The 14,448-nt window shown below is 35.4% G+C and overlaps 1 protein-coding gene across 5 annotated transcripts in view; it reads right to left on the bottom strand.

The window, feature by feature from the left end:
• DTNA (dystrobrevin alpha) overlaps window positions 1-14,448 on the bottom strand; it is a 376,270-nt gene that overhangs the window by 202,581 nt on the left and 159,241 nt on the right. For all 5 annotated transcript variants that reach the window (XR_007493790.1, XR_007493791.1, XM_049769646.1 and 2 more), the window contains exon 3: window positions 3,230-3,359. The gene's annotated coding sequence lies outside the window, so the exon portion shown is untranslated. The remainder of the gene's footprint in view (window positions 1-3,229; window positions 3,360-14,448) is intronic.

Genomic DNA, 14,448 nt, shown 5'->3' with positions numbered 1-14,448 from the left:
GGGGTAATCAGAAACTACTTTGAGAAACTCTATGCCACTAAAAAGGAGAACCAGGAAGAAATGGATCAATTCTTGGACTCTTATAATCTTCCACGGTTTAATTAAGAGGATGTAGCATATCTAAACAACCCTATCACTACTGAGAAAATTAAGACAGTTATCAAATGTCTGCACAAAAACAAAAGCCCAGGCCCAGATGGATTCACTAATGAATTCTTTCAAACCTTTCAAGAGGAATTAATACCAATCCTGGCAAGACTCTTTCATGAAATCAAAGAAACGGGAACACTTCCAAATAGCTTTTATGAAGCCAACATCACCTTGATACCTTAACCAGACAGATGTGCTACCAAAAAAAGAAAAATACAGACCAATATCACTGATGAACACAGATGCAAATATCCTCAATAAAATCCTGGCAAATATGATTCAATACCTCATTAAGAAGATCATCTATTATGATCTAGTAGGCTTCATCCCAGGAATGCAAGGATGGTTTAACATCCGTAAATATATCAACATAATACACATCAACAACAAGAAAAATAAAAATCATATGATCATATCAATATATGCAGAGAAAGCATTTGATAAGGTCCAACACCCATTCTTGATCAAAACTCTCAGCAAGATGGGAATGAAAGGAACCTTTCTAAATATAGTTAAGGCTATCTACCACAAGCAAGTGGAAAATATTATCCTCAATGGAGAAAAACTAAAAGCTTTCCCTCTAAATTCTGGCACAAGACAAGGCTTTCCTCTCTCACCACTCCTTTTCAACATAGCACTGGAAGTACTTGCTATAGCGATTAGGCAAGAAAAAAATATCAAGGGAATCCAGATAGGAAAGGAAGAAATCAAGCTCTCACTATTTGCAGATGACATGATACTCTACTTAGAAAACCCTAAAGACTCTACCATAAAGTTTTTAGAAACAATAGACTCTTATAGAAAGGTGGTAAGCTACAAAATTAACACAAAAATCAATGGCCTTTCTATGCACCAATAGTAATAAGGAAGAAATGGGCATTAAGAAAACAACCCCACTCACAATAGTGCCACACAAACTCAAATATCTTGGAATCAACTTGACTAAAAATGTGAAGGCCCTATACAAAGAAAACTATAAAACTCTGCTCAAAGAAATAAGAGAGGACATGCGGAAATGGAAACACATACCCTGCTCATGGATTGGCAGGATTAACATCATTAAAATGGCAATACTCCCCAAAGCATTGTACAGATTTAATGCAATCCCTCTAAAGATACCCATGACATTCTTCAAAGTAGTGGATCAGGCACTTTTGAAATTCATTTGGAACAATAAACACCGTAGAACATTGGGAAAAAGAATATGGGAGGAATTACTTTCCCCAACTTTAAACTTTACTACAAAGCGAAAGTTATCAAAACAGTATGGTATTGGAATACAGACAGACTCTCAGATCAGTGGAATAGGCTTGAGTACTCAGAGAATGTTCCCCAGACATACAATCACCTAATTTTTGATAAAGGAGCAAGAAATCCTAAATGGAGCAAAAAAAGCCTCTTCAACAAGTGGTGTTGGCATAACTGGCTAGCCACTTGCAAATAAATTGAACTTAGACCCCCCCCCAGTTAACCTCATGTATGAAGGTAAAATCCAAATGAATTAAAAACCTCTATATCAGACCTGAAACCATAAGATATATAGAACAACACATAGGAAAAACACTCCAGGACATTGAGACTACAGGCATCTTTAAGGAGGAAACTGCACTCCCCAAGCAAGTGAAAGCAGAGATTAACAGATGGGAATATATTAAGCTGATAAGCTTCTGCTCCTCAAAGGAAATAGCGCCCAGGATACAAGAGCCACCCACTGAGTGGGAGAAACTATTCACCCAATACCCATCACATAAGGGACTAATCTCCAAAATATACAAGGCACTGACAGAACTTTACAAGAAAAAACATCTAATCCCATCAAAATTGGGGAGAAGAAATGGACAGACACTTTGACAAAGAAGAAATAAAAATCCTAAAAGACACATGAAAAAATGCTCCACATCAATAATCATCAGGGAGATGCAAATAAAAACAACTATGAGGTAACTCCTAGCACCCCAGAGATTGGCACACATCACAAAGAATGAGAAAAAATAGTGTTGGCGGGGATGTGTAGAGAAAGGAGCTCTTATTCACTGCTGGTGGGAATGCTGTCTAGTTCAACCTTTATGGAAAGCAATATGGAGGTTCCTCCAAAAACTGGAAATCGAGCTCCCATATGATCCAGCTATATCACTCCTAGGAATATAACCTAGGAACACAAAAATACAATACAAAAATCCCTTCCTTACACCTATATTCATTGCAGCACTATTTACCATAGCAAGACTCTGGAAACAACCAAGATACCCTTCAACAGATGAATGTCTAAAGAAATTGTGGTACATATACACAATGAAATATTATGCAGCTGTCAGGAGAGACAAAGTCATGTAATTTTCCTATACATGGATGTACATGAAATCTATTATGCTGAGTGAAATAAGTCAGAGAGATTAAGAGAGAGAAAAATGCAGAATGGTCTCACTCATCTATGGGTTTTAGAAAAAATGAAAGATTCTTGCAATAATAATTTTCAGACACAAAAGAGAGAAGGGCTAGAAGTTACAGCTCACCTCAGGAAGCTCACCACAAACAGGGATGAGTTTTGTTAGAGAAGTAACTACATTTCGAACTATCCTAATAATGAGAATGTATGAAGGAAATAGAAAGCCTGTCTAGAGTACAGGCAGGGGTTCGGTGGGGAGCAGGGAGACTTGGGACATTGGTGATGGGAATGTTGCACTGGTGATGGGTCATGTTCTTTACATGACTGAAACCCAAACAACTCAAACATGTATGTAATAAGGTTGCTTAAATAAAAATATATTAAAAAAAGAAAAAATTACAAGATATTGGCGCCGGTGAGGTGGTGCTAGAGGTAAGGTATCTGCCTTGCAAGCGCTAGCCAATGAAAGATCGCGACCGAGGTTCAATACCCAGGCATCCCATATGGTCCCCCCAAGCCAGGGGCAATTATTGAGTGCTTAGCCAGGAGTAATCCCTAAGCATCAAACGGGTGTGGCCTGAAAAAGCAAAAAAAAAATAGTACAAGATATTTATAATATTTAACATGACTTTTCATGCTAGAGGCACTATCAGTGGAAATAATTTAGAATCCATTTTTGTTTTAGACACTCACCTAAAATTCAGTGAAGGAACAGCATAAACTTTTCAGAATCATCTATTTTCTCTTCTTTGAAATTGCAGTTGACTATGGCATATAAAGACTCTTCAAGAACTTCATGCAGGTACTGCTAAATCTTATTTCTCTGCAATGAAAACATACATCTTTATTTATCTAAACCTCTACTTCATATACTTTTACAGGACTAGAAAGCTGGAAGAAGCAAATCTAAAACATAAGACTTTTTTACAAATTCCCTCTTCCACTCTTACTGGTTGTTAACATTCAACTTAGACCTGTGTGTTTGCTTTACTCTAAAAAATATTTAGATTAATGAATGTTTGTGCAAGAAGTCATTTTTACAAATGAGATAGTACAGTTTAGGGGATTAAACCCAAGATTAAGCTGTTGGTTAGTATCAGAGTAAGCCGCTGTGAAGTTTGAGCTTCTATCACAGTTCTTTGTTTTCAGTTAAATATCCAGAAATAGGTCAACAGGGTATCCTCTGTATTATGCCAGTGATTAACTTATGAAAAATGAGCCTCAAGTTCTACAACACAATGAGTATAAATTATAGTCGAAGTCAAATTTTCAGACTAACATTTTTGCTAGTGGTTTAAGTCCAAGTGGTCATATGTAGATAACATGCAAAGGTAGATTATAGCAAAGGCAACCTGACATCATTTAATGACCCACTGATTAGGTTGTGCAATAAGAGCATAAATATAAAATATTTCAAAAAATTGTTAATATTTCTAGCAAAGATTTCATAACCATTAATGTTATAAGACAATTCACCTGTGAGATCTGAGAAAAGTTCTTAACTCATTTTCCAGCTGTTAAAGGTTTCCTGTTGCTCTTTCTGCAACTCTCTTCCCACCATCTCCCATCATTTATTCCTTCTCCACAGTTTTCTTTCCTTTTCTCTTTCATCTTTCTTCCTATCAACACACAAGCTGGATGTTACCCTTCCCGGTGCTCTGAAACAGCAACAATTTGGACCTCACAAAATTCCATGGATTAGAGGAAGGAAAGAATGTGGGGAGGTGGGTGAATCACTGAAAATAAAGAGGAGAAAATGTTTTGTGGCTCTAGGGGTGGACAGAAAGTGGCAGAAGAAGCCTGGCTCTGTGCCCTAAGGGATAAGTGCCTTTTGTCCTGGCTCCATCTAGCACTATGTTTTCTTTCACAGATTATCTAAAGTGGTTACAATTATAATTTTAACTTTTATGGATTAGGCATCCTACGATTTTATTTTCATAAAGAAAATTCTATAGAATAAATCTCCCTTATTCAATCCAAGTCACAGGTGTATTAATTATAGCAAGATAATTATTTAACAGGAGATAGAGAAATTGCCACCAGACAACTAATTCTTGTGTTACAGAATCCAGATCTCCATTTCTAAGATTCTATGCATGACCATGTAGAGGTAGCCCTCTTATTTTTTTATATAAATTAATAATAACCCTTTTAATTTTATGGAAGACCCACATTGTTTTTTTCAGTATTCAAAAAGAAATATAAAGAGAATGTATGTTTTTACAACAAATGGAAAGCTGCAAACATAGCTTTTGTTTCTGTTTTGCTGCAGGAATTCTAAAGGCTGTGTGTACTGAAAGGGGGTGAATAGTACTTCAAGATCCTTCCCCAGGAATTATTAGAAAGGTTAACTAATTATCATGATATTCTTGCTTCTATTATATGCTGGTGTTAATAGGTCTTACATGTATTTGATATGGTTTGATAGGTTATTTTTAGAGTCTGGGAATGCTCATATCTCCCCATATTTACTAATGTTAATTACTTCCTCATTTTTTATTATTTGGACTCCAAATGCTTTCTACATTGATATAATTGGGGAAATATAGTTAGCATTCTTTGAATTAAGTGTATTTTTTACAATTACTACTTTTAAATTACTGCTTTTAAATAGTTTTATATTTTTAAAGTTCATTTCTAAATCTGACCTTTGCAACTGGAAATAAGTTATATGTTAAAAAATACTAGCCTTCCCCATTCATGCAATTCCCCAAACCATATCAGAAAGAAGTAGGAATATTATATAATGTTAAGCAATATACACAGTCTTATATAAGATCATATGAATAAGTATAATAAAATATACACACATAAAAAACATATCTGTGTATATCTTGAACTATAAAGTCCCTCAAGGAACCCCTTGCTCCTACAGACATTTCAGGATCATGCTTCTAATTGTTGTTCCTCCTCCCAGCAATGTGTGAGGGGTGCTTTGCATTTTATATTTCTCTTAGGTTGTTTGGTCATTCTAGACTACTCTTAGTTGTACTGTGTTTGCATTGGAGAGGGAGAACCAATAATGTTCACAAATAGAGATCAATAAAAGAAACTCATAGAATGACTGAGGTAGCACAGCTCAACTGAGCACAGAGTACCAAAGAAAGGTGCAACCTGAAATTTAATGTAAACCAGTTTCAGCTGTTATTTTTCTTTTGTTTTGTTTTGTTTCTGCTCTTCCTTCCTTAGGCAGTGACCCTGGTTTCAGCATATTTCTCCTGGACGTTTATCAAAAGCAGTAGTGTAATCTGGATGCAGCTCCATTCTTACTCTGCTTGACTTCCATTCCACTTGACTACTCCCAAGTAAGCAGGACTGAATATCTGTAATTCTTTTTTGCTTTTCAGCCTAAGGGTGCAACTTCCTACACTCACTAAATTAAAAGCATCATTCCTACTCTATTGCTGCAGCCATTAAATACTAGCAAAGCAAGTTTTCACATTAACTTTGAATAGAAGCAGAAAATTATACCTAATTCACTTAAAATTCCTTTTATAATTTTTAATAATTACATTATTTAAGCATCGTGGTCACAAAATTGCTCATTATTGAATATCTGTCATAGAATATACACCACCCTTCACCAGTGCACTTTTCCCACCATCAACGTTCCCAGTTTCCCTTCTATCCTTTTATCCCCTGATCCCTGCCTGCCTCTGGGGTTTGCATTTCACGTCTCTTTTTTTCATTTTTGACACTGTGGTTTTCACTATTGTTAATAAAAGGACACCATGCATTTCAATTTTACAGAGTGATCAGTTCCAACTGTCAGTGTCATAGTGGACACTTCTGTACCCTAATTATGTTCATCACTTTGTGGTAAGTGTCCTACCATGGACTGGTCTTTCTGGCCCTCATTTCTATTGCTTCTGGATATTATTACATATTATCTTATTTTGTTTTTTTTTTGTTTAGGGGCCACACCCAGTGACACTCAGGGGTTACTCCTGGCTCTGCTGCATTCAGAAATCAGTCCTGGCTCGGGGGACCATGGGATTCCAGAGATCACAACCAGGCCATCCTGGGTCAGCCGCATGCAAGGCAAATGCCCTATGGTTGCGCCACTGCTCTGGCCCCTATTACCATATTATCTTTTATTTTTATTTGAGTGAGAAAATTTTATGTCTATCTCTCTCCCTCTGACTCATTTCACTCTTCATCATATTCTCCATATCTAACCATGTATAAGCAAATTTTATGACTTCATTTTCCCTAATAGTTGCATAAATTTCCATTGTGTAGATGTACCACAGTTTCTTTAGCCATTCATTTGTTCTTGGGCACTTGAGTTGTTTCCAGATTCTGGCTATTGAAAATTGTGCTACAGGGCTTTTATTGATAGTGTTTTTGGATTCCTAGACTGTATCCCTAAATATTTTTTTGTTTTTGTTTTTTGGGACACACCTGGTGACACTCAGGGGTTACTCCTGGCTATGCCCATAGAAATCGATCCTGGCTTGGGGGACCATGTGGAATGCTGGGGTGGGTGGGGGGAATTGAATCGCATTCTGTTCTAGACTAGCTTGGGCAAGGCAGAAGCCTTGTGCCACTGCTCCTGCCCCTAGTTAAATTTTTTTATTATAATTTTATATCCATTAATTTAAATTCTAGGTGATAAATGCTACCAGGTGACTAAAGATAAGAAAAATTAGTGTTGGAGCTGGAGAGGTGGCACTAGAGGTAAGGTGTCTGCCTTGCAAGCGCTAGCCAAGGAAGGACCACGGTTCGATCCCCCAGGGTCTCATATGGTCCCCCCCAAGCCAGGGGCAATTTCTGAGCATTTAGCCAGGAGTAATTCCTAAGCATCAAACAGGTGTGGCCCAAAACCCACCCCCCAAAAAAAAGAAAAAAAAAAGAAAAATTAATGTCATGGAATACAATAAAATTACTGTCACTTTTACTAGATTTCTGAAAAATTAGAGACTAAAAATTTGACTGGTTTTAGTCATACTTAGTATTGTGAATTATGGTTCCATGTTTTGAATTCAGAGGCTATATAGAAATAGTAAGGGGCAAGTTTTGTTTTAATAAAAGAAACGATCAACTTAGAGCATATAAAAATAGACATCTAGAAAGGTAATATCCGTTTATTCATGGTATCAGTTTAAACTGAGGTTTGGTCCTTTGTGGTGGTGAAATCTTAGTCTTTTCACAAAATCCTTTGATTTGCTCATACAGCTCCTGTTACCAAAGGCCATGTTACTCCCAGGAATCTTTTCTTCTGGGGAACTTCAGGGCAGGAAATACCTTATTTATTTCATCATCATCCTTCGTAAATCAGCTTTCCTTATGTATAGCAATCTTCACTGAACATATGAGAATATGATTGTGGAATCAACAAATAGCAATTTCTATAGTTGGGTATCAATTTATTCAGAATTTTTTTTATCAGATTATTGGCCTAAGAAGATCAAAGTGTTCTAGCAAACTTTGATTCTTGTCCTCAAGCAGTGTAGACTGAAAGAATAGGGCTGGAGACGAAATTCAATAGAAACTTTATTTGAGGAAAGGAAGAAAAATCAGGGAAAGTAGGAACTGGGATTTCCTAAAGTAGAAAGCCTAGCAAAGGAGAAAAATCTTTTTTCATATGTTTTTAGCTATGGGGTAGGAGAACACTATGCATTTGGTTTTAAGATATGCAAGCCAGTAAGAAAAGGGGCTGGTGAAGAGTGAAGTTTGAAAAATTTATCTTTTATATATCTTGACTGCTTATCCTAGTACCATTCCTGACATTTCGTATCTAGAATTCCCTTAGGGTCATTCTTTTTCTAATCTCACCCTATTTTCCTTCTTCCCTTTATTACTTTTATCGAAAAGCATTTAGGAACTTAGAGTTTAATAGGTTTGGGATTGTGGCTGTTTCCCTAAATAAAGAACCACTGCAGACACAAGGTGATTAGTTTTTCATGTTCATGTTGGTTGATAGAGTTCAGTTTAAAAGCCAGGGAGGTCTTATACCTCTGCTCATATTTCCTTGTAAGGGTACAGATTGTTACTTTAGGTTATTAGGACAGCTACTGGGGTACCAGGAAAGTTTAGTTTTTCAGATTCCCTGTGGCCTCATGACTAAGAATCAAAAATACAGGTTGAAGAAGCGTTCCAATGGGGGATCCTGGGTGTCAACCAAACTTTGAGTCTAGCTACAGTTCTTTCTCAGCAATGTAACCAACTGCTTTTTTGTGAAGATGTTTAGGTCTTTAGTTAAATACTCAGTGAAATTTATCTCACTTTAGGGGAGTTATGTCTTTATAATTTCTTTCCATCTAATGTAGTCCAATAGTCTCAGAAGCATGAATTTTGCTCAAGTTGTAAAAATCCAGGTTCCCATAGGGAAAAAGTAGTTACTGCTCACCTGTACTCCTCAATCAACTACTTTAATGTTCCCTATAACACAAAACAAGAAGGGTATTGGAACAAGTAGATACTCAGTTTTACCCTTGAAATTTCATCCATGTTTAGAGATAAAAATAATCATACATCATTTAGGTTAAAGTCACATAAAGCAGCTAAAAAACAATATTTGGACAAAATAGCTTTCAGAAGAATAAACATATGCATTCAGAAATGACAGCAAAAATTTTTATGCCATAATGCTAGAGGCAACTCCCAAATAAAAAGATGTCAACATTTCAGTAGGGTATTCAGTCAACTGTTTTTAAAATGGCTGAGAAGGAACAGGGGGCTTAAAGTTCTCAGTTCTATGTATCATACCTTAGTTTTATATTTTGGTCTTAAAGGGACTGCTTTGGATCTGTAGCATTTTACTCTAAGTTATGGCAGCTGTTTATTCAGATGATATTTGCACTTCAAAAACACATTTCCTCCCCAGTCCTGCCCCTCAGGTCCTGCATGATTTACATTGCACCTGGACGGTTATCCTCCTAGGAAAGTGCAGTCACTGAAAACTCATTTAAGTATTCATGTTTTTATCTTCTACAAAATAAAAAATGCAAAATAATAAGAAAGGAGCTATACATATCTGGACATAATTTTTTCAAAAATAATTCTGAATTATTTTCAGATCTGTGAAAATTACTATAGTTGATAAAAAGGATTGACTGGTATCCACATTCTACTATCTAGAAAAAATCCTTACACATCACTGCAGATTTTATATAGATATATGTAGATGCCTACAATTATATAAATATATGTTCATATATATATTTGCAAACATCAATAAACACACAATCTTTATTAAAATTTTTAGCTAAAGCATTGTAATTTACAAAGTTATTCATAGTTAAGTTTTAGACAAATAATGTTTCAGCACCAGTTCCATCAACAGTGTCAATCTTTCTCCACCAGTGTTCCCAGAGTCTATTCCGTATCTCCCCCAGTCTCAGCCAACCATCATAACAGGGACCTGTTTAAGTTTGATTGTGAAAATTTGGGACTCATAGTTTCAACATTGTTGAGTCCATGGCTTGGATATTTATTTCTGTTCTTCTTTAACACCACCAATGAATCTGAGTCCACTTTACCCCATCCATTTTTATTTCACATCTGTCTTTCTACTATCCACTCTATTTCTTTCCTTCTCAATATACTCTGTAGTCAAGACTGTTCGAACCAACTTCCATTTATACCATTGCATTCTCTCATAAAATGATTTTAAATACTACATCTAAGTGATATCATCCTGTATTTATACATTACTCCTGTCTTACTTCATTTAACAAGATATCTTTCAGTTCCATCCATGTTTCAATGAATTTCATGATTGCATAATTCCTTAAAAATATAGGATATTTCATTATATATATGTACCACATCTTCATGATCCACTCATTTGTTGTTGAACATCTAGGATGATTCCAATTCTTAGCTATTATACTGAATACTGAAAGATGAATTATGGTGTGAATACATCATTTTGAATGAATATTTTTCTGTCCTGGGAATATATACCCCAAAGTGGAATTGCTGAGCCATCTGGCAGCTCTATTCTGAATTTACTGAAAATCCTCTCTTCTGTTTTCCATAGGGATTCTGACAACATTCCCACATTTCACCACATTCTCACAAAAACAGATTGTTCCCGGTATTTTGATATGTGCCATCCTTACTGGTGTAAGATAATATGTCATTGTCATCTTGATTGATATTATTCTAATGATAAATGATAATGAGCAGTTTTTCATGTGCTCCTGGCCACTTGCTGGTTTTCCTCACAAAGGGGTCTATTTATTTTATCTCCCCATTTTTAATGGGCTTTTGAGGTTTTAGAAGTTTAATCTTTCTGAGTTTTTTATATTCTAGGTATCAGCCCTTTATCTGATATGTTGAATGCAAATATTTTCTCCCATTCAGTCAGCTGTCTTTTAATAGTAGTTTATGTTTCTTTTGCAATAAAGAAAGTTTTTAGTTTAATGTAGTTCCATTTGTTCAGATTTGTTTCTGTAGTTTTTGTCATTGGCATCATATCATTGGCAAACTCCTTGAGGTTTAGGTCTTGGAGCATTTTGCCCATGTTTTCTTCAATGTACTTTCAGGTTTGATCTCAAGGCCTTTGATCCACTTTGAGTTGATTTTTGTGTAAGGTCTGAAATATGGAGCCATCTGTAATTTAGTTATCTTGGATAACTTAATTTGGATAATTTAATTTGGATAAATTACATGTAGTTATTTGATTGTCCTTAAAACGTTTGTTGAAGAAGCTGTCTTTATTTCATTTCATGTTCTTGGCTCCTTTGTCAAAAATTATACCTGAGGAGTTGTCATTGGAAAGTCTATTCTGACCCATTGATCAGAAAGTCTGTCTTTGATCCAATATCATATTGTTTTGATCACTATGGCTTTGCAGTGCAGCTTCAAGTTAGATATTGAGATGCCTCCTCAGTTTCTAGATTTTCAGTATGGTTTTGACTATTCATTTTATAATGACTGTTCTGAGTCCTTGAAGAATGTTGTCTTAATTTGGATAATGATTGCATTAAATATGTATTTATATCTATATATAGTAGTTTAGGTAAGATAATCATCTTATAACATCGAGCCTTCTGATTGATTAAGGAGCTTGGAATGTTTTTCCATTTCCTTAGGTCTTCAATTTTTTTCTTTTTTTTTTAACTTTATCTATTGATTGATTGATTGATTGATTGATTTCTGGGCTACTCCTAGTGGGGCTCAGGGTTCACTCCTGGCTTTGTACTCAGGAATCTCCCCTGGTAGGCTGGGAGACCATATGGGATGCTGAGAATCAAACTGGGTCTCTCCCAGGTTGGCTGCATGCCCTACCACTGTGCTCTCTCCCCAGCCCCTCTTCTTCAATTTCCTAAGTGTTGGAGTTTTTGTAATGCAGGTCTCTTACCTCTTTTTAAAAATTGATTTCTAGGTACTGATAGTTTTTGACACTATTTTAAATGGGGCAGACTCTTTGATCTCTTTCTCTTCTGACTTTGTATAAAGAAATACATTTGTATAAAGGAGTGCATTTGTATAATCTGATTTGTATAAGAATGCAACTTATTCTTGTGTAAGGCTTTGTTGCTGTCCACTTCGTTATATATGCTTATAGTTTCTAAGAGCTTTTTAGTATATTGTTTATGGTCTTTAATGTATATCATCATGTCATCTGCATATAGATTGTTTTACTTCCTCTTTTCTGATTTAGATGCCTTTGGCTTCCTTCACTTGCCTTATTGCTGTTGCTAGGACTTCTAATATTCTATTGATTAAGAGTGAAGAAAATGGACATCAATGCCTGTGTCTGACCTCAATGAAAATGCTTTCAATTTTTCACCATTAAGAATAACACACATATGGGGCCGGCGAGGTGGTGCTAGAGGTAAGGTGTCTGCCTTGCAAGCGCTAGCCAAAGAAGGACCGCGGTTCGATCCCCTAGTGTCCCATATGGTCCCCCCAAGCCAGGGGCAATTTCTGAGCGCTTAGCCAAGAATAACCCCAAGAATAAAACGGGTGTGGCCCGAAAAACAAACAAACAAAAAAAAGAATAACACATAATTTTTAGTAAGATGATAAGGTCATAAACTAATAAAATTACATGTAATTAAAAATTTTTACTTATTTTTACTTATTATTAGTAGTCCACATATTTTCAAGATAAATACATTCTCTTTTATGGTTACAGAGTTTTAAAAAATATTAGTTACATGACAAAATATATGAACATATGGAACATCCAAGACAACTATTTTTTACTTATGTAAATGCTATTACATATTAGAGTAATCAGTAGATAATTTTACTTTATAGTTTGCTTGTTTTATTTTAAAACATCTCTAATATGAGAATCCATATTCCAAATAGCAAAAAAAAACTGTTTTTTAAAAATACTCTTCAAAATGAAGTTACTATGTCATTTATGTATACATTTTAAAAATACAATTGTAGAACCAAAGAGTGTCTCAATTATTTGCACAATCACTACATACAAGGGATTCAAGTTTTTGTATGTAGGAATCTTTTATGAATTAAGTAGAATAGTATGCAACTAAAATGGAAGAAAAAGAACAATTTATTAACATTTTAACATGTTAACATTAACATTTTAACATTAACACGTCCGTGTTTAAGTTAATGCCAAATAAAGCAGAAAGATAACATATTTTGTTGGCCAAGGAAAAAGATGTTTTATTCAAGTTCACACTTTTACCTCTGGAATGTAAGCTCCCTGCCAAATCTGACAAAAAAAATTTAAATTGAGCTTTAAGGGTTAAATAAAAATGGGACAAAATTTACTTTTAAGATTAAATTTTTTTAATTTTTATTTTGACCATATTGACTTACATATCTTTCACAGTAGTATTTTAGGTATATATTATCATTGAATTAGGGGAATTGCCACCACCAAATTTGTCCTCCTTCCACCCCCATTCCCTTCCTGCAACCCAGAGTCCCCATCCTCACCCCCCGGGCTGCTAGAGTAAGTGGTCCCCTCTGTGTCTAGCTTACTACTAGTGATCATATATCTGTTTGGCCCTGGTACCCTCCCTTGTTTCCCCCTCTATTTGAGAGGAGGAGCTAGATAGTTCGAATTATGTGGTTTTGTTTGAAGGAAAGAAAAGCAATAGAATGGGGTAAAAAATTAAATAAGCTGAAAATGGGCAGAGTCCTTCTAGAGGCTTTCAACCTCAGTTTGAGAGAGAACAGGAAAAAGGTAATTGAAACACCACAACAGTACAAAAAGAAATATCAAATAAAATATCCAGTGAGCACGACAGCAATAAAGACAAGCACCACACATTAGTCTCAGATTGTAAGATTAATTTTTTTAGGCTTTGGTTTCTAAGCAGTACTGAAGATTCTCAGACAACCAGGCCCATGGTTCTGTGTGATAATGCTGCAGGATAAAGTGCTATTCAGATCCTGAAGGGCCTGGAATTACCTGATCCAGCCAAGAGCTGCCTCTGGTCCTTGGGCTGCATCCCAAGATTTCTGAAGGACCACACGGTGCTAAGGGTAGATCTGAGATCAACTCATGCACACACACACACTAACCCCTGTACTATCTCTCTTACTCCAACAATTCATTTTTTAAAATTAGTTATATACAGCTATATTAGATTCTACTGAAGTCTCTTCAGTAATATATGACCATCAATAGTTTGCTCAAATTTTGTTTGGAAACTTATTAGATTAATAACAGCCTGTGATGTAAATGTCTGCTTGATTTTGTCCAAAGATCAAAACAAATATATAAGAAAAAAATAACCAAATAAAGTAAGAAAGGGTTAGAGGGAGAAAAGTAAAATATAATGGATATAGTTTTATAATGGATATATATATACATATATGTGTATGTATATACATACATATATACATATATATGTACATATATATATATATATGGATATTTTAGACTTATTCCTGACTCTGTACTTAAATGACTCCTAGTGATAATCAGTGGACCATATATGGTGCTGGAAATTCAAACCAGATTAGCACCA

Source organism: Suncus etruscus, chromosome 3 (genome assembly GCF_024139225.1).
Source record: "Suncus etruscus isolate mSunEtr1 chromosome 3, mSunEtr1.pri.cur, whole genome shotgun sequence".
NCBI classification, from domain to species: domain Eukaryota; kingdom Metazoa; phylum Chordata; class Mammalia; order Eulipotyphla; family Soricidae; genus Suncus; species Suncus etruscus.
The sequence above is the reverse complement of the archived record's forward strand: the minus strand, read 5'-3'. Positions and strand labels throughout refer to the sequence as shown.